A 27978-nucleotide genomic window follows, 5' to 3' on the forward strand; every position below is an offset into this window, starting at 1 on the left:
GAGTGGGAGGCCCCAAGCGTCGCAAGATGGCGGCGCGGTGGGCGTGGCTAAGACACAAGATGGTGGATCAGCCCCGCCCTGTGAAAGGGCGGGGTTCAAGGCACGAGATGGCGGACTAGCTCCGCCCTGTGGAAGGGCGGGGTAAAGCGTACGCGATTTCCGGCCCAGCTTAGGGCTGATGTCATCGCCGGAGCATTTCCTCCCCTCGATGGAAAAAGAAGGAGGAAGTTCGCCATCTTGGCGTGGCGCAGTGTTATTTTGCTTTTTGGGAGTCACCTCGAGCGCGTTGTTAATCTGCTCGACTAAGGACTCCGTGTCCGAGTCATGATTTGAATTAATATCGCTATCTGAATCTGTTGGCTGGGTTGATAGGGCCTCCTTGGATTTAACGGGGCCTTGATCAGGGGGGAGGGAGCCCTGAAGGCAGGAGCGGATGGTTATCAAGGTGGGGAGCAAGCCGGGAGGGAAGCGCTTGCTCTCATGTTCCATGGCGTTGGTGACTTGATCAATAAGACGATCATAAGTAACAGGGTCCCAAAGATGGCAAGTGGTGAGCCATGGGTTAAAGGGCAGCAGGAGGTCCCAGTATACCTGCAGCTGCCGAACAGACACTTTACAGCGATGCGTGTCTAGGAGACCCGCTAGAGCACGAACTTGAGGTGCCTGGCACGTAGATAGACGATTACCCATAGCTGAGGGGGGAGGAGGGGGGGTTGTTTACCGAGCAGAGAGAATGAGATAAACCGTGGCCGCGAGGCCGAAGGAGACGGCGAGAGCGGAAAGCAGTGCCCTTTGGCAACGGGAGCAGTCGGGGGGGGGGCGGTTGCAAAGAGGCACACGGCGCCAAATGAGGAAACAAAGATACAAAGAACCACAGCAAAGTAATGGAGGGGAAGAGGGAGAGCGTTAGGAGGAACGGGGGTCATAGAAGTGCGCATACAAGAGGACGAAGAGAGCGTGGGGGAAGGGAGGAGCGGCTTTGGAGCGGTGAACCTCATACGGCTCCAGAAGCGGCGAAGGAGAGGCGGCCCTTACCTTGCAGGCGAGGAAACGGGAAGCTGGAGAGGCGTCCGGGCGAGCGGGCGACCTGCCGAACTGTTGTCTGGAGACGTTCCTCACACGGGGCACCAGTTGCGGTAGCGGTTACTGCTTCTAGGGGGAGTGGCGGCCGGTAGCGGAGCCCTCAGCTCTCGGGGCTGCTTAAAGGGTACCGGCGGCGGGGGCTCTTTCCCGGAGGCGAGGGCGAGGCGGAGGACTTGGCCAGGTCCTCGGCGGGAGGCGTACAAGGTGTGGAGGGCGGCGATAAGGACAAGACACTCTTCATCCAGTAGGAGTATGCGCCCAAGAGAGTTTATTTAGGGGTGATTACAGGTTATATAGGCTGGTAAGAAGGGCAGGGCTGGAAATGAGGTGAAGTAGCCTTAAATGGCAATACTGAAGGGAGAGGGGTTAGGATTGGTTCTGAGAGGACGCAGGAGCCGTTGCAGCGGGCGAGAGTTGTTCCGGCCACGGTGCATGCGCGCTGGCGGTGGCAGGAGTTGCCTTGGCACAGGGGAGTGTGCGGGCAAGATAAGGAAGTGGGGAAAGGGCGGTTGGGAGAAAGGCGGTTCCCTCCGGCAAGCCTCCCCTGCCAGTGGCATTTTGGGTGAGGAAAAGGGAGCTGCCTTGACCTCGCTCCCCAGGCTCGGGGGGGCTGCAGAGGGCACTAAACGCCCGTACCCACTACCCTCCCCAGGGGGTGATATCAGGTCCCCTGGCCCAGGCCTGGTAAGTCGAGGTACAAGCTCAGTCACCCGCACAGACTAAACAGATAAGTCAGTCTTTCCTCTAGCAAGGTTGATCAGTATTTTCTTTTTTCTGATTTATAGTTGGAGTAGATAAAACATGTCACATAGATACACTTACGGTTTGTAATACTGCTACAAGCTTTATTCCTGAAATTAAAAAATTCTGATAAATTCCATGGTACATGATACCCATCGAAAAGATATATAATGTATTTATAATTGTCAGTCTGCATCAAGGATATTCCTCTGACAAAGCTTCTATGAGAAATTTTCCCCCGACTGTATCTATCCATTTCAAAGTTTGTTTCTCCCCCACTATGCACATCCATCCCACAACATGCACTGTGTGACGCATTCATATCACAAGACCTCTGACCCTAAACCTATATGTCACAGTGCCAAGTCAGCTCAGTGAGCAGTAGTAGTCCTGGAAATCATTTCTATACTGGACAGCTAGCAATAAAGTAACTATAACTTGAAGTTATCCCTAACCCCAAACTAGATGAATTCCCAACTCAACTTCCCCTTAGCTGGATCCCCAAAACGCCTGTGGCCACTGTAACCCCACTGTATTAGTTAGGGTTCTCTAGGGAAACAGAACCAACAGAGATATCTGTAAATATGAGATTTTACAAAAGTGTCTCATGCAACTGTGGGGATGCATGAGTCCAAATTCTGTAGGACAGGATGCACAAGTCCAAATTCTGTAGGGAAGGCAGCAAGTTGGCAACTCTGATGAAGGTCTTCGAAGAGTTCCCCAGGAGAGGCTGGCTGGCAGAAGAAGAAATTTCTTTCTCTTCTCCCTTAAAAATCTTCAAGTGACTGGATTAAATCCAGCTGATTGAATTCTCTCATTGTGGAAGACACACCCTTCATTGATGTAATCAGCCACACATGCAATCAACTGACTGATGGTTTAATAAACCAGTCTTCTGGTTTATTAACCAGCCACAAATGTCCTTGCAGTAATGGTTAGGCCAGTGCTTGCTTGACCAACACTTGGGCACCATCACCTGGCCAAGGTGACACATGAACCTAACCATCACACCCACCTAAGAAGAAAGGAGATGTACAGAAGAGGGGAAGTTGTGAGAGAAAGAGTCAGTGTTTAGTTGAATATGGTTTAGTATCTTATTTTGCAGATTTTACAATAGTGTACGATCTTGTGAACACATTGCTAGGGAATCCCCCAGGACCTTGGCAGGGGCCCTTGCAAATGGGAGACCTGAAGCCGAAGTACAATTAGCTAAATAGAAACATGCCTGTGTAGGTCGTAATGATGGGTCATCTCAACTCCAAGCTAGATGAGAAGTGTGGACATGAGGGGTATCGGGTAGTAAAAAGATAGCAATGTAAATAAGTGGAAGATACGGAGTGTGTCCCAAATTGTTGAGGTGGGAGACACCGAAGTTAGTCCCCTGGAAATAAGGGCTGAGTGGGTCACTGGCTTAGATACTTGAATTCAAGATTTCAGATTTAGTAAAGGTTCAATGGGAAGAAGAACTAGACTATGGCCATGGAAATCATGGGGCTTACATAGGATGGAAGGAATGATCAGTGGACACGAGGGAGGAGACCACAGAACTGACATCAGGCACTGGATGGATTCTAGAGCCACTGTCCATTGCAGTGGCCACTAGCCACACACAGCTATTTATACGTAAAATAAAAAATTTAGAAATGCATTTCAAGTCCTCATTAGCCACAAGTAGCTAGTAGCTACTGTTTCAGACAGCATGGATATAGAATATTTCCATCATTGTAGAACATTCTATTGGACAGCATTGCTCTAGAAGATATTGAAATCAATAAAAATTTATGACCAAAGGATTGGGGTTCAGGAAAACAATGAGCCAGGCTGCCTGGGTTCAAATCCTGGCCCCACCAATGACTGGGTATCCTCTTGGATAAGTACTTTAGCCTGCCTATGCCTCAGTTTCCTCATCTTAAAGGGCGGGATAATAATAGAACTTACCTTAGAGGGTTGCTTTGAAGATAAGTTAATATATGTTAAGCACTGAGAACATGTACCAGTGTTAGCTCTGATTCTCATGTGCTAAAACCTGTAATGAATGAGGAAGAATAAAAGGAGGGAGGCCAGAAACAGAAGATTAATGCAGCAATGAGGGGCAGCAGATGATAGAGTTAGAGAGTGTGCTTGAAAGGAGCTGGGATTTTGAAGGGAGGAGAGCAGACTTAGCAATGGGAATAAGAAGACACCTAAGCCTTCCCTAGGCTCCAAGATGCGATACGAAAAATAAGGAAAATAGCCCGCTCTTAAAAGGGAAAGCCAAATATCAGCTGATGCAAGAAGGTGAACGAAACATTCAGAGAATAGACTGATGCTAAAGGTGATGGCATCCCCTGGGTCCAGCGGAAAAGCTGGAAGGACTGGGGTGGGGGGTAGAGAACTGGGTCAAATTACAGACCAATACCCGGTGGCCCTCAGATAAGCTCACTCTTCTGATGGTGATGGAGGTATACAGAGTGTAAGGCATGACAGTCTACGGCCTGATGCTCTCCTGGGGGTAGGTAGGTACTCGGTGCTAATCACAGCCTCCTTCTCAGGTCACGGGGAGTTTGCAGTGGCAATGCTGGGCAGCGGCACAACCCAGGGAGTGGAGCTCCAGGTGAGTTACTGTCTAAAATCAGGTGATCCTTTCGTTTTACTTTGTCCACCCACATACTCATCCATCCACACACTATCCATCCCCCATCCATATGTCCAGCCATTCATGTGCTCACCCACAAATCTATCCACCCTCCTAGGCATCCAACTGCCCACTCTTCCACCTGTCCATCCAGCCAGCCATCCACCATGTATACATCCACACGATGCTACTGTTTCATTTAGACAACCTGAACCTTTTCAAACCTTTTCATTTCCACTCCCATCTTCTCAGTTGATCTTTATAAGGATGAATTTTATGCATGAAAATCTCTTGCCTCATTTATAACCTCATCTTCAAGACTGCAATCCAAGCCATTTTATCCCCTTAGAGGCCCCTTCTCCTCCAAGCTATTTGCATTTCTTGTGCATCACTAATTAACTTCTCTAATCACACTAAGCTTCCTTCCAACACTGTCAGTGTCAGGCAAGAAAGCATCAAAAACACTGTGGTGTTATTTCCTAAAATTTAATAAGAAAACAATAGCTTGAGGTTTACAATTTTACCAACAGTAGAGACATTTGCCCAGAGAGAGAGAGAGAAACGAAATCCAGTTTAGTAGCTAATAGGAAAACAATCCAACAGAAATGCAAAGTAGAGGGAAGGAGTGTTGAAAATGTGTGCTGAGCCTAGGCTGTCTCCCAAGTAGTGTTTTGAAAAATGATGATAATTGCTGACATTTATGAAGCTCTTACTACGTGCCAGATTCTTTGCATGCATTATTTTATTTTATTATCACAGCATTACAAGATAAGTTTGGCTATTACCCCACTCTGTAGATAGGACACCGAGGCATGGTTTAAGTAACTTGCCCAATAACACTGTCAGGGTAGGTGGTGAATCTGAGATCTGCAGTGAGGCATCCTGACTCCACAGCACATGCCCTTATCCCCTCTACTTCCCCTCTGCATGTGGGGGAAACTCTGAGAGTTGAGGTTTAAAAGGAGACCGGGTATAAAGTGGAAACAGCAAAGTCTGGGAGCCAAGGGCTAGTCTCAGTCCTGCTACTAACCCATTGTGTGCTTAGATAAGTCGTTCACCCCTCGGGTCCTCAGTCTCCACCTACATAAGTTGGGAAGGCTGAGCTGGATGCTTTCTTGTATTCTAGCACTAAAGCCTGGAATATCTGCATTACTATACATTGCTGTCTAAAGAATTCATGTATAGAATTAAGCTCAAGATGTTGCGAAGTTATCCAAGCAGCCAGAATTAACCAGAGCTAGGATTGCTGGTGAAAGTTTCAACATACCGATAACGAAACACTGTTTGGACAATTCTGTGCCCAGTGAAAGTGCCAAAGAAGATCCCCAGTAACCACAAACTGTGGCACCCCATCCCCTTGACACTGTATCTCCCAGAGAACCTGCAACCCCCGCGACATCCTTTAAAAATAACTGTGAATAACGAGGCATATAATGAGTATCCAGCACAAACAAGACCACTGGGTCCTGGATTCCTTCATTCAACAAACTCACACTGTGCACCTACTGCGTGCCTGGTAGGGAACTACGTGCTGGAGGTACCAGATGATTAGAGCACAGAGACAGGGATCAGACATCCTGACACTCATCTTAGGGAGCTCGAGCGCACCCCTTATGGGAAGTATGCACAGAAGGTTTTGGTAGTACAGAGTGGGAGCTGTTAGCCCGTGCTCTCTCCTGCCCTGCTGGCTTCCTTCAGATCCTCAAACTTCCACCCTCCTTCCTTCCACTTTTCCAGGACTGACGTGCTTTTCTCCAGTCCTAGAATGGCTGGCTCCTCATCCCGCGAGGGTCAGACTACAAGTGATCTCTTTTGAGGACCTCCTCCCTCTGCCTTCTCCATCTTAGCATCCGGTTATCTTCACATACCTACCACTGATTTAAACTGGTTTTATTTATTTGTCTACTAATTTTTTGTCTCATTCCCTCACTAACCCCTAAGCTCCCAGAGAGCAGACAAGTGCCTGCTGCAGAGTTATAAATGTTTTCTGAATGAATAGATGCCTGGGGGGGGGGGGCGGCAGCGAAGGCGTCACAGGTGTCTTGCTTGCTGGGGCTGCTCTAACAAAGTACCACAAACTGGGTGTCTTAGACCAACAGAAATGTATTGTCTCACAGTTCTGGAAGCCAGAAATCCAAAACCAAGGTGTCAGCAGGCTGTGCTCTCCGAAACCTGGCGGGAACAATCTGTTCCTCGCCTCTCTCCTGGCTTCTGCTGGTGGCTGCTGGCCATCCCTGGTGTTCTTTGTCTTGTGGCAGCTTAACTCAGCCTCTGCTTCCTTCGTCATGGGCTGACTGTCTCTGTGTCTCCTCTCCCTGCTTATAAGGACACGAGCCATGTTGGACCAAGAGTGCACCCTATTCCGGTATGACCTCATTTTAATTCTAATTCCATTTGCAATCACCCTATTTCCAAGTATGGTCACATTCACAGCCACGGGGAGTTAGGAGTGCAACATATCCTTCTAGGGAACACAATTCAACCCATAACCATGGGGGGGGGGGTGCATCTGAGCAGTTTCCCTGGCTGTGCGAAGTGAAGAAAGCCCTATTTAGGAGGCTGGCATGTGCAGAGGTGTGGCAGTGAGCTCCAGAAAGCTGATCCTAGGGGTCTGCCTGATGGGGAATGGGGAGCTTGTTCCCCTCTCAATGCCTGTGGCCCTAAACCTTGAAAACATCTGCCCATCTGTCTTTCTTTGGAAAAATGTTGAGTCAGTGAGTGACTATAACTGCTCAGTCTACAATAAAACAAGGTTAATAAAAACAAGGAAATGGTGCAAATTACAGCTCATCAGATGCATGAGGGGAGGAACCTCCCAGTTGATGAAAGTACACATGAAAATCAATCATGTGGTTGCTAACATGACCACAGACATAGGGGACTGGTGGTTTGATGGGTTGAGTCCTCTACCATAGGTTTTACCCTTGGGAAGACAGTTGCTGCAAAGGAGAGGCTAGGCCTCCCTATAATTGTGCCTAAGAGCCTCCTCCCGAATGCCTCTTTGTTGCTCAGATGTGGCCCCCTCTCTCTAGCTAAGCCAACTTGAAAGGTGAAATCAGGGGAGTGAATCTTCCTGGCAACGTGGAATATGACTCCCAGGGAGGAATGTAGAGCTGGCATCGTGGGACGGAGAGCATCTTCTTGACCAAAAGGGGGATGTGAAAGGAAACGAAATAAGCTTCAGTGGCAGAGAGATTCCAAAAGGAGCCAAGAGGTCATTCTGGTGGGCACTCTTACGCACAATTTAGACAACCCTTTTTAGGTTCTAAAGAATTGGGGTAGTTGGTGGTGGATACCTGAAACTATCAAACTACAACCCAGAACCCATGAATCTCGAAGACAATTGTATAAAAATGTAGCTTATGAGGGGTGACAATGGGATTGGGAAAGCCATAAGGACCACACTCCACTTTGTCTAGTTTATGGATGGATGAGTAGAAAAATAGGGGAAGGAAACAAACAAACAGACAGACAAAGGTACCCAGTGTTCTTTTTTACTTCAATTGCTCTTTTTCACTTTAATTATTATTCTTGTTATTTTTGTGTGTGTGTTAATGAAGGTGTCAGGGATTGATTTAGGTGATGAATGTACAACTATGTAATGGTACTGTGAACAATCGAATGTACGATTTGTTTTGTATGACTGCATGGTATGTGAATATATCTCAATAAAATGAAGATAAAAAAAAAAAAAAGAAAATCAATCATGATTTGTCCCCAGATTGTTCTACTAAAAAGCATACACTGTGTTTGTCTTGGTAGAATTCCTAATAGGGCTGGTAGATAGTCATTATCATGTTAGTCTAACTGATAGTTGCTAATAGGCCCATTGTGTTATTCTCATCACCTGGTGAGACAGCTCCAGGGAGCACAGCTCTGCGAGAACAGCCAAGCCAGGAGGCCAGCGAGCAGGAGCATCCGTGATTCCTTGCACCGGCCACAGGTGTCAAGAACCTTCTTCCTATCACGTCCTGCCTCCATTCGTAAGGATGGGGTGATGCAATTCTGAGGCTGCCTGTGACATCCCCCAGGTCACAGTGATCAGAGAAATTTGGTTTTTGGTGTCTTCCAGCTCTATCCAGAAGCAGACATCAAGTCTATTCCCTTCATGTTATACACTTGCATGCATTACATAGACATTAGGGGCTTCTAGTTTTGAGAGAGGACATTAACTGGTGCTAAATGACAAGGAGGCCAGATTAATTCCAAGCATGCTCATCACCGCACTGGTGCCACAGCACAAACCAAAGGAATTCATGATGATTAGACACCCTCCTTGTAGAGCGGTTTTGGAGAAGCAGTAATTACTGCGAGTTTATGCCTCCTCAAAGGAAGCAAATGAGCACAGCCTTCTTAATAGAATGGGCCCCATAACTAAACATTAGGAACACCCTGGCTTTCTGGTGGATGCTGGCTTTGTTATTAACCATCTTAAAGGAAGCATCTCACAGAGCTAAAGCTGGAGAATATAGTAGGATCCCATTAGAATTAACTTTATGCTGGAATCATTCATAGCCCATAGATTTACTGTTCTAATAAAACACAGGCAAATTTATGCTTTGGAATACCCTTGTTTGAGTACAATGAAGAGTTTCTCTATTAGCAATAAAATGTTTTTCTTCCTCTTGCCAAACTCAGCTTTGAAATCTCCTGTTGGGAATTTGATTTTTTTCTCATCTAATGATACTTACATTTTTAAAATTATCAATGCTGCTCCAAAGAGGCTAAACTTCTGAATCAATTAGAAACTGTTTAGTAAACAGGCCATTTAAATAATGTCCCTTTTTGTGGTTTTGAAGTAGTGCCTGTCTCATTTCTTGAGGGGTCACTTCACAGTGTGGCAGTCTCAAAAAGCTCTTAGGGACAGCCACACTACAGCTAGACTATGCAAGTGACACTCATGCTCCCTGAATTTCCAGGAAAATGTATTGTTGTGGTGGTTGTTTTCATGTTGGACTGTCATATACTTTCAGCAAACATATCCCTGAACCAAATAACTCAGATCCACAGAATTTCTTGTCTTCTATCAAGAAGGCTATTAGGGAATACCAGGGCCCAGCTCCACTGTCACAATTGTCACAGGTTCGAATGATGACTGCACCTCTCAATAATGCAAATGCAAACAGCTCCACTGAATCACTGGAAAGTCCAAAACACATCTAAGAGCACAGAATGTCTCCTCCAGGAAGCTTTACTTTGCTGACACCAGTGATTTGCTGGCATTATACAACAGATAATTGCTCAAAGACGTAATTGATTCTCTCACTCTCTCTTGCAAGGTACCTCAATAAATGTATGGTGCCCTTTTTTTCTAGTATTAAAATGACTATATAAAACGAGGCTGAATAATTCTATAATTTGCTCTATAAAAATGAAATGGACCAGGTCCACCATAAAGTGGAGCCTCGGGCTAAACGTGCTTTGCTCATTCCAAGCTATAATGTTCAGGCTGCCCCTCCTCACACCTGCTCCTGTGGGGTGGGGGAGAGGGGACTGAGCAGCTCTGCAGGGCTTGTTTCCCATGCCGGGCTCGGCTGGCCTGCAACTGCGGAGAAAGTGTGTGCAAGGTATTTCCACCACTGCCAGCACCTCCAGCGGTGCCTCTCATACTTTATTTTATTATTTTAATAAAGGCAATGCATGCACGAGGCAAAAAAGGAAAACCTCAAACTACACAGAGAAGGGTTTAAGATAAAAAAGGAACCAGTCACTCTCTTTCCCCCTTCCAGTCCTCTGCAAAGATAACCCCCATCAACATTTCTTGCATACCCTTCCAGTAAAATATTTATGCATATAACTGCATTTATTTGCATATAGTTTTAAAATGCTCAACTGAGATTGTTATACACACTGTTCTTTATTCTTCCCTTAATTGATGCTGAAGACCATTTCATATATACATCTCTATTTATTTTTAAGTATATTTTTATTGAAGTATTACACACAGAGAGAAAAGTGCCAAAATTATCAGTGTGGAGTTTGATCAGTTTTCAAAGGAAACACCTTCATGTAATCACCACCTATCTCAAAAAATCAAATATTAATGAGCACTCCAGAAAGCTACCCCCTGCCCCTTCCCAGTCATTACTTAACTTCCAAAAGGTAACCACTACAATCATCGTCATTTAGTTGTTGCGAGCTTTTGAGCTTCAGACACCTGGAATGACACAGTATGTACTATGGCAAGGATTCGTCCATGTTGCTGCCTGGAGCAGTAGTTTACTCATTTTCATCGCTCCATTGTATTCTGATAGTCTGACTATTCCAAAATTTATTAATGCAATTTGCTCTTGTTGGATGTTTGTCTCATTTCCGGGTTGGGCTATCATGAATAGAGCTGTTGGGCACATTCTCACAATGTCTTTTGATTGTCATATGCAAGCAGATCTGTGGGGTAAACACCCAGGAACAGGCCTGCTGGATTATATACGGTATGTATTTGTCCAGCCTTAGAAGTGCTGCCAGTTTTCCAAAGTGTGTGTACCAATTTATACTCCAACCAGCAGTATATTTATCCCAGAATAAGTATCTCAATTCATTTTAGTAACCCAATGTATAGATGTGCATAATTAAAGTATCCAGTCTCCCACTGAAAAAAATCATTTCGATTGTTTCCATTTTTATTTATTTATTTATTTACTTACTTATTTATTTATTGCTATTACAAACAGTGAGGAAGTGCAAATTAGCAAATTTTTGTAAGCCTAACCATAAATTCCTAGCAGTGTAGTTTCTGGGCCAACATGTATGTGCATTAAACAGTTTGACAGAAATTGTCAAATTATCCTCCTAGGAGGTTGTGAACCTTTCTACGCCCACCAACAATATTATGAGAATGATGGCTTCTACACATCACCCTCCTCCCCCACACCCTGAACCGTGTCCCCCCAAAAGACAAGTTCAAGTCCTCACCCCTATCCTGTGCATGTGACCCACTTTAGAAACAGGATCTTTGGAAATGTGATAAGTTGAGGGCACACTGGGTTAGGGACCTCTAATCGCATCTGCTTGGTGTCCTTATAAGAAGAGGGGAGGTGGACACAGACCCAGGGGGACAGCCGGGGGACACGGAGGCAGAGGTTGAATTAAGCTGCCACAAACCTGTTACCAGTAACTAGCCAGGAGCTAGGAAGAAGCAAGGAAGGACTCTCCCCTCCAGGTTCCAGAGGGAGCCTGGCCCTGCTGACACTTTGATTTCAGACTTTCAGCCCCTAGAATGGAGAAACAATAAATTCCTATTGTTTTTAGCCATCCAGTGTGTGGCACTTTGTCACAACAGCCTAGGAAACCAAGACACCCAACGCACCTAATTTTAATTCTTTTCCAATGTGGCGGGTGGGCAATGACATGTCTTTTTATGGAGTGAGGTTCTCACTTTCCTTTTTAACCTGTCACTGACTTAGTGATAGTGACCGGAGGACACAGCAGCTTACATCCAAAGGTAGGACAGGAAGCTGCCTTCTCACCCCCCGGCAACCTCGCCATGCAAGCCAAATGGCAAATCTGCTTCAAATTTAGTGGTCAGAGAGACAAGTCCTCAAGCCATGAGGTTCTCATAAGCTTCTGGGGTATGTTGTAACTTCTGCCGTTTCTATTGTAATTCCTCTTGGCATGCCAGGCGTGGGCTGGGGTTTCAGAGAAGCCGTGCAGTCGTCTCCTGCCTGGCTGCTCCCTCCCTCTATCCTGGGCCTCCCCTGAGAGCTGCTGCTTCCGTCTGTGGAAGGTGGAAGTCAAGGATCTGGCTCCCTGGCCAGGGCAGTGAGCACGTGGGGGCTCGCCGGGGCTGTTTAAGGCCCTCGCGGCTTCCTTGAACCATGAAAGTTTGAGTTTTGTGTTCTCCTTATTGCTCTGGGAAGACTCTACATTGAGTCATATACCTGCTGGTTTTCAGGAAGTATGGAAGGTGGCCTGAATCTGGAGACTTGCCCCTAAAATCTCACCTTTCCCACCCATTCTTCCCCGTGCTACCTGAGTCAACTTTCTCAATTATAGGAACACTCTTGCCATCTTCAGAAACCTTTAGAAATTTCTTCAGACTTCTGTCCTGGCTCCAGCCATCTGCAGAATTAAATCCAAATTCCTTAGCCTGGAGTCTAAAGACCCTCTACTAATTTCTGTCTCCTTCCCTCATCACCTCCCCGTCCTTGTGCCGTGTTCTAGCTGCCCCGGCAGTCTGCCCTTCTCCCAACACAGCCTACACCTTGACTTTTATTTCTCTGCCCAAAATGTCTTTCCCTCATCCACTCCACCTCCTGAATGCTTTATTCATCCCTCAAGCCCTAAAGCAAGAGCCACCTCCTCTAGGAAGCCTGCCGGAAACCTCCTCTGTATTCCAGAACCCACTCCTCATACTACCTTCTGCCTTTAGCCAGGTCTTGCTATGTCTGTCTTCCCTGCCAGACCATTTCCTCTTGGAGCCAGGCACCCCGGCCTATATGAACAGCTAGCACAAAGCAGGTGCAAATGACATTTCCGGAGCAGACATGCGATTGATCATTTAAGGACACTGTGTGAGTCTTCAGTTGCTGTGGCAGAGTAGAGTTGGACATGCTCCCATGTCGGATGATCATAAAAATAAATAAGGATCCACCTCGAGCCAACCCCTTGCCACCTAGGAAACAAAGGCACATGCACCTACTCTTGGCATGGTAACAACACAGCACTGACTCATCTGTTACCCTGTCTGTCTCCCCAGTCCCCTCACCCCATTCTGAGGACAGGACCATGTCCTATTTGTCTTCACATCCCAAGAGCCTAGCATAGCAAGTAAGTCCCTAGTGAGGACTGGTGTAATCCTTAATTCCTTGATTACTAAACCAGAACTAGCCACATTGCTTCCTGGTTGTCTAACTTAGAATGGACCATAGATAAAGATGTAGATGTTCCGCACCTGGCACAGAAGCCCACAAGGGATGGTGGCTGTCGTTATTATTTAATAAGAGGAGCTCTAACACAACTCCTAGAATTGTCTAGAAGAATAAGAAGAATGGCTCAAAAATGGAGAATGCATTTCTTTCAGAGGCTGGATTGAGTTCCCTGAGGAGTACCCAAAATGCAGCAATTTGTAGGCATTACTTGAGAATTCTGAAAGCTTGCTCCAGGAGGTGCTGGTGGCATAAAATTAAGAAGATTCTTCCTCTGTGTGGAGGTGAGTCTCAGGGTCCATATAGGCAAGGCCCAGGCATCACTGCAGGAAGAACTTATGGTTTTCCACACTCACCCATCATCCCAACCTCACTGGCCCTTTTCCAGTGTTTCCCACCTCAGTTAATGGCTCCACTGTCCATCCTGGCATACATGTCAAGAACTTAAACATCACCTTGACCCTTAACTGTTCCATCACCTCCATTTCTAAATCCATAACTACATCTTGTTAATTTTATCTCCTGAATTGCTTTCAAATGTCCAATTGTTTCCACCATCGTCTCTGTCCAGTTTTCCCCCATCTCTCATTGGTTTCCAACTGCTCCCCCATTTCCAGGTCATGCCCACATCCCCACCCCCACTGCAGCTACAGAAGTACTTTCAAAATGCAAATGAAATCATGTTTCATACGCATATACATAAATACTCATTCTTAAAACACTGTAAAGGTTTTACAACAGTACAGGGATAAAAACAGAACTTCCTGACAGTGCCCACCAGACCCTACACAGTCTGGCCCCTGCCTACCTCTTCAGACCCATCTTCACCTGCTCATCTTTGCACCTTGCCACACTGACCTTTTAGCATTTCCTGGAACCCTCTATTCTCCCTCTCACCTCAAGGCTTCGGTACTTGCTGCTTCACCTTTCTGGAATGCTCTCCTCTCACCTGGAACCGGGTTAGCCCATCATCATGTTTCTTCCTCATGACTGTGTTCTCGCCATCTAGCTCAGTGGGCACCATAAGCAGCGTGGACATTTGTTGAATGGATAAATGATGAATTAATGAACCAAGCCTTTGTGTTGGCCCATGTGCACACCTGATTGAAATTCCAGCATCACGCACCAAAAAGCTGGGGAAATACTGTTTGTTTTAGGGATGTGTAAAGGAGAGTGTTACTGGCCACCCAACTTGTCATAAAAATAAAGCAACCATTGCAGCTATAATGACAGTGAATGAAAGAACCCCAGGGACCTGCTCCCAGGTGGCACTAATTGAAAATGTCCCCAAACAACTAAGATGAATCTGTTCAGTGAGGTTATTTGCTTTGTTCTGTCCACTGGAACACTGGGCAATGCGTGCCAGGAATAATGATTTCCATTTCAGCACGGGTATTATCCTTTGTGAGAAAATTAGCCAACAGGTTTGGCTGCCTCTCAAGCACCTGGTTGACGATTGAGCAATGATGTCAACCAAATAAAAAACGGTCTTTTTTTTTTCTCACTCCCTATGCCAAATGGGCACATAGCCATTCAACTAAAACCCAACTCCAGTAATTCAGACAGAAGTAAAAAGAAGCAGGGGAAGCGGGTGGGGTGGGGAGCACGGCAGCAGTGAGGATGAAAATGATGCTCAGAGTGGTTGCCACTGTGGACTGAGCTCTCTCCCACGCATTGACCAGCAGGCACTGGGTAAACTCCCTGTAGTATTATCTCATTTCATCCTCCCAAGCACCCTTCAGAGCTGGATATCATTACTTTCTACTTTTGACTGACTGAGGAAAGAGTGGCTCAAAGAGGTTAAATGACTCAGCCGAAGCCCACAGCAGGTGAATTGTGTAGCCCAGACTCTCACCCCTGGGTCTTTTTGACTCAGCAGCATGTATAATTGTGGATTATCAATTGAGTAAATCATTTCCCCATTGCCCCCCAGCTTTCCCATTGTCTGGCCCAGTGGGTCTTCCTCCTACAGTTAAAAGTGGGAAACAAACCCACATCTGAATGCTAATTGTGTGGCTGGAAATTCAGATAATCCTCTCAATAGCCCTGTGGAGCCTAGAATTATTATTCAATTTTACCAACTAGATCTGGGGAGGTTAATAACATGCCTATGGTCACATAGTAAGTGCCCACTGGTATTTGAATCCAAGGTTCTGGCTTTGCAACTCCTGCTCCTTCGATCCTCTCCTATAGAACACACCCCCTCTGCATGTATCACTCTCATGCCCAAGCAGAGTAACCAGGAACACATAAGAAAACAGAAGGCACTAAAGAACGCAGGTCGATTGAGAGCCTGCTGCCTTGTTTTCTTTAAGCCCGGTCGTATTTCTTTGCATGCATGGCACATTTTGATTGCAACAATTTCTCTTCTCTATTTCCAGAAACGCTGAAAACATTTAAACATTAAGTCAGAAATCACTTAGCAAAATAAAGACACCGTATTGAAATCAGGGGTCTGATTTAAATTAATGCACTATCATGGTCGATCCATCCCTTTGGAGGGATCCAAAACCCTCACAGAATTCTTTCTCCAAATCTGCCTTTTCCCCCCGGCAGGCTGGTCCCACAACCTATCCTGGGAAATCTGGCTGAAACCACCCACCGCTGAAAGGCTGAAACTGACCCTGTCTTCCCTGGAAGTTCTAGAAAGATGTCAGGTTTCACTGGAGAGTCTTCATCAGTCCCCAGACACTTCAGAGCTGGAGAAAGCCTCAGAATGATGATGCTTTGACCAGTTTAAATTACATCTGCTGAGAAGGAACAGAGCCAAAACACAAGTGAGAAATTCCATCAGTGTTTCCCTGACAAAAGATCACTTCCCCATTATGACTTCAATTATTCTGGCAGCATTTCTGAAGAAATTACTTTCACATTGGTCCACAGGAGACTGGATTCTGGAAAAGAAACTACTCTTTACAAAGAAACAAAAAAAAAGATAGAAATTTAAAAGATGCAACCTAGTGTTGAATATGTGGCCTTTTGGCAGGACCCAGCAAAATGTAAAATCCTCAAACCCTCTGACACGGTGGCTCTCTAAGCCCCATTACCCAGGCGGTCAAGGGGTGGGGTGTACAAGTGTCCCCTGCAGTGTTGCTTATAACAGAAGGCAAGCTCCTCGAGGCAGCAATCTTGACCTAGAACAGAGCCTGGCAATTAATAAAGGTTAAAAACATATTTATTGAATGAACAAATGACAAAAAGTAAAGACAACCCAAATATCAATTGATAGGAAATGATTCAATGCATCAAGGCCTAGCGAGACTATGAACAGGGGTCAGCTATAAAACACATACCCGCAGCGCCCGTGGTAAGCTGCCAAGGGCAAAGGTAATGCCTTGCTTTATCTCATGTTTTGTTGAAATGGAAAGAGCAAAAGCCCTCAAAATGTGTGTGTGTGTGTGTGTGAGAGAGAGAGAGAGAGAGTTTATTCGTGGGCATGGATAAGAGTCAGAAGAAAACACACCAACTGTTAAAAGGTCATGTCTAGGGAGTCAGACTGGGGGTGGGGGGAGGTTTGGGATTGGAAGACTTCCACTTTTTACTTTATAAACGTCTCTTCAGTTTGAATTTTTAACAACCAATATGTATTAATTTTGTTATTAAAAAGAAAAGCAAATTGCCAATATGCAAAAATAAAAATCTGTTACTTCTTGACTTACAAAGCAAGATTGCAGCAGTAGAGCCTTCCAGGTTTCCTACTCTCATGGACGTTGATGTGTCTCTCTGGACTTCCTGGGGTTGCAGGTTTCGATGCCAGCCTAGGCCTTGCCACAGGACAAGGGTGACAAGTAGGCAGGGATGGGGATGGAGGTTTACAAAATACAGTGCCAAAGCATCAGAAATCAAAGTATCCACCTGACATAATTAGAAATATCATTTGAGTTGCCTTTTCCTGGGAGCTTGGGGATGAAGCCCTGGAGTGAGTGACACCACCAACGTTCCACAGCAAACACATCATATCCACCTGGCAGAGATCTACAAGAATCAACTCAAGCGCCTGTTCTCCTGGGAGGTCCCAGGCAGCCAACTCGGGCCGAGGCTGAGAAGGGTGTCCAAGGCTGTTACTGGTGGCTGTGCAGAGTACCCCACCCCCTTTCTTGCTCCTTTTTTCCACTTTTCACCTCCTCTAAATTCTCGGAAGAACCTCTCTTCCTTCCTCCGTTCCCTAGGGGCTAACCCTGCCTTGCTCTTTTTCCCTCGATCACCTCCTTCACATCTCTCTTTTGGGTTCTTCTCCCCATCCCAGGCGTGGCTCTGCAAGAAAATTCAAGGGTCCTACTTCCTAACTCTTTAAAAGAAGCACTCCAGGCTCCCTTTGTGTTTATTTGAAAGAGGTTTGTTGTAAATTATGAAGGACAAATAAGGGATTACATATGCACTTGGAGGAATTTCAAAACCGTTGAGCAGCGGTTCCAACTTTGGTACTCATCAAAAACACCCTAGAAATTTGTAAAAGACCCTATCCCCAAAGACTCCTGAGATCAAGACGGTCAATATATGTGGGAAACTCCAGATAAATATTTTCATGTTCATTTAAAAAAATTCACATGCAATTTTAGATTAGTGCAATCACTGAAAGACTTTCTAAATTCACTGAAGCAGAAATCCAAACAATACTGACAGTCCAATTAGTCTCATTATGACAAGTATTTAAGGAACTGGAAAAGAACTGGAAATAAGCAGAGGCCACAAGAAAAAAAAAAGAGCTGTACATTTTTTTATGCCTAAAATCAAGTTAAAATGTTTTAGAAAAGATTCCAGAAAATATTCTAATTAAATATTAATTGTAGAGTACATTGGTGTATATTGGAGATATAGATCATTGGCTTCTCCTTAGAAACACATATTTCAGTCTTTAGTATTTAAAAGTTACAGAGGAAAGGATACAGTAAGATCCTTCCTCCGTGTCATTACATAAAATGAAAACATCAGTGACATTAACACACAGGTCAAATGCTCGTGATGGTAATTAAAGGGGACCCTCACCTGAAAGCAGCCCAGCCTGGCCTCTAGAGGTCACTACTGGAGGGGGTACCCCAAGGCTCTTCCCCACAGGCGTCAGTTCCCCCCAAGTACAGGCGGACAGCAGAACTGGCCATGAAGGGGAAGCAGAGGAGGGCTGTAGCCCCCTAACAAAGCAGTTGGGACAGAAGATGCATGAATCAGTTCTGGAAGCATGGTCTTTCCACCTGGTCCCTTCTATAGGAGTAGATTTGGGGTCTGGAAATACATAGGACCTCACAAGATCCCAGCTAGGAGAGGGGCACTGCAGGCTCCCTTCCCTGCCTAACCTCCCATGTACGGGAAAAGTTTCTCTGATTTGCAAGTGATAGACAAACTCCAGCTAGTCTGTGGGGAGGAGTGGGTAAGCAGAGCAGATAGATGAAAAGAAATTCTTGGAAGGATCCTGGGGTATCTCATGGAGAGGATAGGAACCAGGACAGTTGAATAGCCAAGGAGCCTGAGGGCCTTCTCTCTGAATTTCTGCCATTAATAGGATTTGACTCCCTCTGCTTCTATATCACCATTTGTTTTCTCAAGAGAATGAATCTGACTGGTCCAGCTTGAGTTGAGAGCCATTCTTGGTTTAATCAGCCATAGACCCAAGGGGCAGAATCAAGCTGCCAGAGCAAACCACTGTGGGGGAGCTTCTAGATAAGAAAGGGCAGGCAAGACACCCTCTCTGCTTGGGAATCTATCAAGCCCTGATTCATAGCATCAAATCAATAGTCCAATACCTGGAGCCAGTCCTCTGATTCTTTGTCCTGAACGTGTCCTGTCTCCTGGGAGGGCCTCAGCCTCCTCATCTCTGGGATGGAGGGCTGGACTCCACGGGCATCCAGGATCTCTGGCCTCACAAACGGTTTCCTTTGAAAAAAAAGGTAATTTATATTCCACTAAGGGAAGAATTGAATCTATCCTGGGAACACTGTCAGAATTGAAGCAAGCATTATACAATCTGTCAGCAGTGTGATAGAGAAGCCTGTGCAGGGTGGAACTTTGCATGAGACAATGTATTTCCTTAAAATGACATAATTTTCTTCAGATAATTGAACCCTTCTTCAATTTGCCATGGCACTCACAAGAATGTATTGATTACGTGAATGTCAACTTCATAAATTAATTTAGGAAAATTCATATGAAGGCAATGCCCATCACTCTGAAGACTCTAAATTTAAAAATACCTGAGGATGAATGGGGAAAAGATTGGGAATATTTGAAACATTGAAACAAATGTGCATGGTTTCATAATAAAGAAAGATGAAACTACAAAATGGCATCGTTCTGGCCAAATATGCAGAAGCGAATTAATATCATATGAGTATAGACGAATCCCACCAAATTGCTAATGGCACAAGACAGAGCATTTGTTATGTTTTTGACTCATGTTAAGCATTTATCCCTCAGAAACTGCTATGCATGGTCAGTTTATAAAGTGAGTTGATAAGGAAGCAATATTTCCCTTCTAATATGAATTGGACAAAAAATGTGGATGTCCAGAATCCAATTATGTAAATGACATCTTTTCCCTTTTCCAGCTTGTCACATACTACCGGCAAGAAAAGATGGATTGCCATAAGCTACCCCTGGGAGAATTCTCAGCCTTAACACCTGGCTTGAACAATATTGACCTGTACGACCCCCCACCAGACTCCCTAAATGAATGAGCTCTGGACAACCTCTTTTTCAATACCACATTTACTTGCTTAAGATTGTATACATTTCCCCCCACATCCTAATTTTGAGGAAGAAATATCAGATTTCTCTCCTTACAACTCCAATGTCTTGTTTGTTGCCAAACAGTTTGGACACATCAGAGGAGGGAGAACCACAGCAGATCAAAGAAACTCCCAGTTGTAAAGTGGGTGAGAGCAAGGCACTGTGTCTAGGTGGGCTTGAGGCACCTTTATCACATTGGTGAGATTTATCTTCAAACAGATACAGTCATACTGATTTTCCCGCTTTAGCAGACAGGCTGGCTCTAAGCTGTGCACACACACACACAAGTACAATACACATAGGGGAAGACTAAAGCAATTTGGAAAGGGAGATTGGTGGGTTCTGCTATTGGCCAGTCCTCAACAGCGTTGTGTTCTGAACATGTGGCTTAATCAAAAGGATAACTGAACCAGGAGACTGGCAATCCATAAGCCACAGACCTGAGAGTACAAAGAAGGAACTTCAAAGGGTCTGAGAACACATGAAGCAATAAGCACTGCCATTTTGATCTTTACTTAGTGCCTATAAACTCTACCGCCAGATTTATGCCTATAGGTACTGTTAAGGTTGTATATAAATAGCTTTCAAAGAATCTACTTTAAAAGCATTCCTCAAATTACCCACAGCATCTTGTCATTATGTATTTTCTCAATTAACAGATAATAAAAATACAGCTACTACAGAGTGAAGGGCTACTGAAGTCTTGCCATTCATTTGGGGTGTTTCTTGGTCCCCTAAAAGTTGGGAATTCTTATCTAGCCCCCCTCTTTGGGTATAAGGGAGGATGCTTCACTCAAAACTCTAAGTCCTTACCTACCTCAATCAACAAGCAGAGAAGTGTACATGAGGCAAACCATTTGCTTTGGAAAGGGTGAGGAAGGTTTTGCCCCATACTTACTGGGTTGGAAGGATAATAAGGATACTCAGAAAAGATCCCTAATGGCTCTCAAAGCAAACAACTGCAAGCAGGAAAGGTTTTTAAAAACATAATAAGAACCTCTTTGCGAAGCCTACTTTTCCAAGAAAAGCATTCTCGGTTGTTCCACAGAAGGATTCAGGGATTAGTGATACCAATGTTCGGGAAGCATGGCCTTGGTGCCTTCCCCACATGCAGTGTGCTGTTGGGCTTTGTCCTCAAGGAGCACACACCTTGGGAGTAGGAGGCTGCATAAAAATGGTGACCATCTGCGGCATGTCCCATGCATGTATGCAATTAGCTGTTAACCAAGTAAGAAAGTGGTAAACCCCATAAGAGAAGTACAGATAACGTGTCAAGGTAAACCAGAAGAATGAGAGAGATCTGTAGCTGCTGGACATCAGGGAGGACTGCCTGGAGAAAGCAACGTTTGAGCTGGCGCTTAACTGAGATTTTCTTATTTGACCGACAGGGTTGGAGAGGGTCAAAGTGCAGCACTGAGACTTAGGATCTGTATGCACTCTGTGGTGCATGGACTTGTTGGAGCCAAATGAGATGCAAATGTTACGCTTTCCTTGTTTCTACCTTTAGTCACCATGTGTCATGTCAACCCAAGAGACAGTGTGGGAACTAGGGCTGAGTCTATGTGTCACCACCATCTGCCCAGGCAATGCCAGCCTATGGCTACAGTGACAGTCGCAGGAAGGGCATCAGCAGGTGCTGCTGGTTCTTTTCCCCAGGTGCACAACTCAGGCCCTCCAGCACCCTGAGAACCCATATGTATGTTCACGCACCTGAGCACACTGGCACGCACGCACACATGCACACACACACACACACAGCCCTACTAGGAAGAGTCACCATGGACTCCTCACATCTCACAATAATTCTTGTCCTCTTCTCTGGCCAGTGTCCCCAGCGCTGATGCTAATGTTGTAATCGAGGGCACAGTCACTCATTTGCCCAGTGCCGTCAGCCTTCGTGGACCAGGGCGGTGCCCTTTTCCTGCTATGAGCCCGTGCTGTGCCCCGTGCCCAGGTGGGGAGAGTCCTCTCTTCCTCACATGCTGTCAGCACTCCCACACATGACCCCAAAGCCATGGCAAGGGTGCCCCTCATCTCTCCCTCCCTCCCCATGGTCCTCTCTCCACAGGACTCCAAGACACGCCCATTGGTGTGATGCAGCCACCACTGTTGGAGACCCACCCCATTCTGATCCTGTTTCTATCATTTAAAAACTCCTCCCTGGGCTGATGCCCTTCCTGCGACTGTCACTGTAGCCATAGGCTGGCGTTGCCTGGGCAGATGGTGGTGACACATAGACTCAGCCCTAGTTCCCTTGATGCTGAGTGATTCTCACTCAGTAGTTTGGGGAAGGTGGTTGAGCACTGACATTTATGAGAACTTCCTGAGATGACACCAATGTGTGGCTGAGGCCACAACCACCATGCAGGCGCTCCTCACTGCTGGGAAGAAAACAAACATCATCTCAAGCCCTCTGGAAAAATAAGAAAATATTGCAAATAACAGGGATTTTTTTTTTGTAACCAACAAGCCACTGTGTTAAACCATTAAATTTGTGCCCGAGACCCAGCAGAGTCTGGGTCCAAATAACTCCAAGCTTTTGATGTTTTCAGACCAGGCACAAGGAGTGTGGAGAACCTGCAACTGACCCAGGATGCTTGCCTGACTTTCTGCATTGTTTTACCATGTTAAATTCACATAATGAAATCGGAAAAGCAGATTTATCTCAACAGGCCTCAGCTGTAGAAACAGCAATAACACGACCCAACTAAAGCGAGAACCAGCCGACCAGTAGAGCTTTAGTGCACCCTCGGGGCAAAATTCTTTCTCGGCAGTGCTTATATTCCGGGGAGCCATCAGTCTTCTCAGTGCACCCCACGCTGTTATGAACACTCAGCCTCTGCAGGCCTGGCGCCAACTTCCTTCCAGCATCTGTCCATCCCAAGGAAGCGCCTAGAACTTCAGCGACATGCTCTCACAGGGACCCCAAGCAGATCTTCATTAACAGCTCCATTTCACAGATTCCTAACCATCTTCAAACTAGAAGTGGAGAAAAATAGCCCCATCTGGTTATTTTGCATGGTTAAATTTTTAAATAATATTTTACGAGAATAGCATCCTAAAATAGTACCCAGAAATTGAAATACTTTAATCTTAAAATCTCATTATTCAAATTAAAGAAAAATATGCCAACAAAGCATTGTCTTGCTCCAAGTGGTTCAAAGAGCCATTAGAAGCAGATCTTGTTCTTCTAATCTTCCTGCAAGTTTATTTCTATTACCTCTCAAATGTATGTTAATATCATAATGGCTCTCTGCTGCCAGCTAATGTAATGCATTATGAAGTATGAAGAACTGAGTAATTTCCAAATTATAGGACTCAAGTCTATTTTTAATGAGCACCTCAACTTGTATTTATATAATATTACCTCTCGATAAATCACAGAAATGACCCAGAAGTTTTTAAATGCAGATATGAAAAATCCTAAGGGCTCCAGAAACCCCAATAAATCAGACTGCAAATTAATATGTAATGATTCATTTGGCTTACACAAGAAAAATATATGTTAAATGGTAACCAGTACAAAAGTACATCTATATATTGAGTTCATTTGCAAAGGGAGAAAAGGAAAAAAATTATGTGCAATATTACTGAAAAATCTGATTAAATTCCATTTTCATAAATGAGACATTTATATATATATAAAAAGAGACTATGCTTAAGGAGAAAGTTGAGATAATTATCCAGATAATTTAAGCTAAATTAATATCCATTTGAAATACTGAGATGATAAAATCCAATCTGAGGTGGGAGTGGCTTGAATTACTGATATAGCATGATGACATTAGTTGTCTTTTTAGTGTCTTTGTCACTCTCTGTTTTGTCCCTCAGGATTGTTCCAACTTTCTGTAGTCACACAACCACTCTTGGCTATAAGATTTTGGTGTTTCCTTAGCTCTTTATCCGAAAAGATCTAGATTGCCTTTTTTTTTTTGCTTTGTGACAAAGACAAAAGACAAGCCCGGAGTGTGGGGAGAGGAGGACAGTAGGGCTGGAGGAGTTCTTCTCCCCACCCAATGTTCCAGTGGAAGGAGGGAAAGACATGCTTTAACTCTTGGAATTCTCAGGAATCCATGAACCAATGTTCCGGTGGAGGGAGGGAAAGACATGCTTTAACTCTCAGAATTCTCAGGAATCCATGAACTCAGATAAATTACAGAAATGAGTCATAGTTGTTGGTATCATTAAGAAAATATTTTGTAAAATCTCATTTTTTTCCATCAAGATAAAAAAGGGAAACCAGAAAAACTGAGTGTGCTTTGGTGAAATTTAACTGACAGTGACCACCGGTCAGCCTCGTTCTCCTTGGGGGCTGCTTGGTGGCATCTCTTAGGAACTCAAGGCTCTAGTTCCAGCCAGATTAGAAATGGTTATATTTTGATAACTGTGTCTTCTCCTTGAGAATCTCCCAGTTCCTGCATCCCTCCAAGAGTCTCCATCCATCTTTTCTTCATCCCTGCTCTTGTGCTTCTTTCCTCTCCACCCATCACCCTTTCCCCACTTCCTGAGAGAAGGCAAACAGGGCTCAGAGGCATCCCATAAAGAGAAGCCACCATGCTTAGGGGGCACCCAGATGGCTGCAGTTACTGAGAGCAGCACATGTCACGTGTGCTCCTGGTCACTCCCCTTCACGTTTCAGCCAAAAACAACGGGGCAACACCGAGATGCCTTATGTGCTTACTCGTGAATTGGCGCAGGAGGCAGGCTCTGTGTTTCATTGCTTCAGAGGAGGAGTAGGCCAGGACAGAATGCAACCAGCCTGTGACACTTCTTGATTTTGATTTTCCAAATCCTGAGCCCACAGAGTGGGCAGAGCTTGAGGAAGAAGCAGAGGGGCTCCAGGAAGCAGGATGATGCAGTGAGGGTTGAGTAAGGTGAGGTCTCCCCGAGATAGGAAGGGGAGCAGAGGGATCTGGGCCCCGATTCCTGGCTTCCTCCCGCTCTCCCCCAGGGACAGGCAGACCCAGGCACAGAGAGGACACAGCAGGGCATGGTCAGGGGCACGGACACCCTGGTCTCCCCACAGTTCCCGCACCCCAGGCAGCGCACAGACCACCCTTAGGTTTGGAAGGAGACCTCATCCGATGACAGAAGCTAGGGACCTCTTCCCTTTTCCCTGTTTCTGGTTACAGCACCGGGAATGGGAGGGAATCCAAAAATGACTAGGCTGGGATTTCCCCCAGCCTGGCTGCATGAGGACTTGCAGCCAAAAATTAGGTTTTAAGTGATAAATCTTGCATGCCTGAGTTTATAGCCCAAAATACACCTGATACATCTCATTTTTCATCTTGATGAGGATTGAGAGGGTTGAAGAGCAGGCAAAATTTACAATTAAAGTAATGGGAAGCCAGCAGTTCTTCTAATGGACAGAAATATGGGCATATGTTCAACAGCAGACATGTAAGAATATTCCTAGGGGCTCTCTCCATAATGCCGTGAAGTTGGAAATTGCCCAATGTCCATCCAGGGCAGGATGAATAAATAAACTGTGGTACATGCACACAATGCAATAGTACCCAGAAATAAGAATACGAGAATTACAGCTACACTTAATATATATGAACCTCACTCACAGTATGTTGAGTGAAAGAAGCCATCAGTTCTATCCATATAAAGCACAAAAACAGGCAAAAGTAATCATTAAAAGTCAGGAGAGTGGCTCTCCTTGGTAGCAATTAGAAGGGAACCTAAGGGACTTCTGGGGTGCTGGTGAGAGTTCATGAAGATTCCTTAGCTGTGCTTTGATGATCTGTGCACTTTTATGTATTATATTATTTTTCAATACAAGGGTTTTTTTTTAAAGTTTAGGAGAGTCTTAAACAGGGTGGACAGACAGGGATGGAGAGAGAGAGAGACATGTGGGGACAGAAAGAGGCAGACAGGGACATGCAGGGATAGTCAGACCAGCACTTATAGAGACTCCACCTCCCCTAAAAGCACCCACTATTGGGGCCATCATCGAGGTTCGAAATACATTGGCTTGAGGTGGGGGGTTGACATTCTGGCTATTTATAAGGAAAATCCTGGTAGATGGCAGGCAACCCAATGTTGTTCCCTTCTCTTCCCCTAACACCTTCTGACTATGAACAAAGGCACTAAAAGTTCTGAATTTTATAATGAGTAGAGCTGTGCAAAATCTCATAAATACCCAGTGCATGAACAAAGAACTTATATAGCCAGAGACAAACATTTGCATTAGTTTGTTCCTAAGTGTGGGAAAATGTATAGTTTGCAGTGTTATTTGGGAGGAAAATGCTGCTTACTCATAAATAAGAGCAATTTAATGACTGTTATAAATTGCAAAATGATTTTTCCCCCAAAAGCCATAATATTGCTGGAATCATGTAGAGGCATATAATGCTGCTCAGGATAATTTTATTTCGGAAAGCTGGGCTCTCAGGTGTCCTGCCTTCCACTCCTGATGAACTAATCAGCATCTTACCCCACCCTGTATCCAACACAAATGCCCTTTGGACTTCTTAACTAAGACACTTGCCATGGGTTTTTCCACAGCCTGAGAAATGTTACTTGAGTGGGGGACCTACGCGCCACTGGAGACAGGACCGTGAATTAGTAATTGCTGGCATTAATATACACCAAGAGAGTATATATTTGGACTTGACCCTCATTACCTCTCAAGCATTTTTCCACTTGATTTATTTTTCTCCTTTACATGGATGCATGTTCATAATCTGCATTACCAGCTCTCTAATGATGCCATGTCAGATCCAAATGTCACTTCATTATTTCTGACACACACAGACCCCGCAACAGTAAAAGCCAATTACAGACTAGAGAAATCCCAGAAGGCCTCGCCTGTGCAACCACTAATAAGCTTCAGCATGATTACACTCGGAGACGGTGGCCCCACACAATGGACGTTTGTGTCTATCTGTCCTGGGCAGTGGGTCCCTCTGTTTACAAGGGGAAAGGAATCTAGCTCTGTGGAGCTGGCTGTTGAAACCCATTCCAAATATCCTGGCAAAAAACCACAAGATTCATTAGCAGCTTGGTAACGGAAGTGCTGTGACAGTTTTATTCCAACAGACACAAGGAAGTGGGTTTGGACAGCGATTCACTTGACTGCATCAACTTGCTGTGCTGGAACCACATTCCCTAAAATGCCTTTTCTGAATGGATCCAGGTTAGAGCTGGCCAGAGGAGGAATGTGTCTGAGCTCTGAGGGGTGGAAGCAAGTTATTCCTTTCTGAAGGCCATCATGGTTAGGCTAGGTGAAAACAGAGCTGGCCTGGACTCTGAGGTAAGAGGGGCCAATGGTGGCAAGCAGTGGGAATCCGTTCCTTCAGAAATATTTACTGCAACTCTCTGGTGGGCCAGGCTCTGGCCTCTGACTATGGATACACCAGGGAAAAGACAGCCTTTTCCCCATCCTTATGGAGCCTGTGCATCTGGCAGGGGCTCTAAACTGTCATTTATGGGGAGCTCTGGGCTAAGGGCTCTACATACACAATTTCATTTAATCCTTAGAAGAGCAATTAAAAAAAAACTTTTTATTTTTAAATAATTGCAAACTTACAGTACAGTTGCAAAATAATATAAAACCGATATGGAGAACTCCAATGTACATGGATTTACCAACTTTTATCATCTCCATTTACAGACAAGGAAACAGGCTTACTGAGGTTAAGAGACTTGGCCAAGGACATAAAACTTTAAATTGGGCGAGTGGGACTCTGCAGCAGGTGTGCTGACTCCAGTACACAAATTCTGATTCACTTTGCTACTGGGCCTCCATGAGCAGGAAGACACAAAGGCGCAGGCAAGGCCCCAGAACACCAGGCACTATGCAAGAACAAGCTGGGCTCTGAACGAGCTTCTTGTGTCACATCCGGAGCTTTTAAATGACCAGTTGAAGAAGACACTAATCCTCAAACACCCATATTGCAGCATCCAAATGAGGCCTGCCTGGAGGCCGTGGAGGTGGGGACAGGCCAG

At 45.2% G+C, this 27978-nt stretch overlaps 1 long non-coding RNA gene across 1 annotated transcript in view; it reads right to left on the reverse strand.

Annotated features, from left to right (window-relative positions):
* Window positions 1–22608: 22608 nt before the first annotated feature.
* LOC119510616 overlaps window positions 22609–27978 on the reverse strand; it is a 345643-nt gene continuing 340273 nt past the window's right edge. The window contains exon 3 of the long non-coding RNA XR_005211984.1: window positions 22609–23001. This is a non-coding gene — a long non-coding RNA (uncharacterized LOC119510616). The remainder of the gene's footprint in view (window positions 23002–27978) is intronic.

Source organism: Choloepus didactylus, chromosome 15 (assembly GCF_015220235.1).
Source record: "Choloepus didactylus isolate mChoDid1 chromosome 15, mChoDid1.pri, whole genome shotgun sequence".
Taxonomy (NCBI): Eukaryota; Metazoa; Chordata; class Mammalia; order Pilosa; family Megalonychidae; genus Choloepus; species Choloepus didactylus.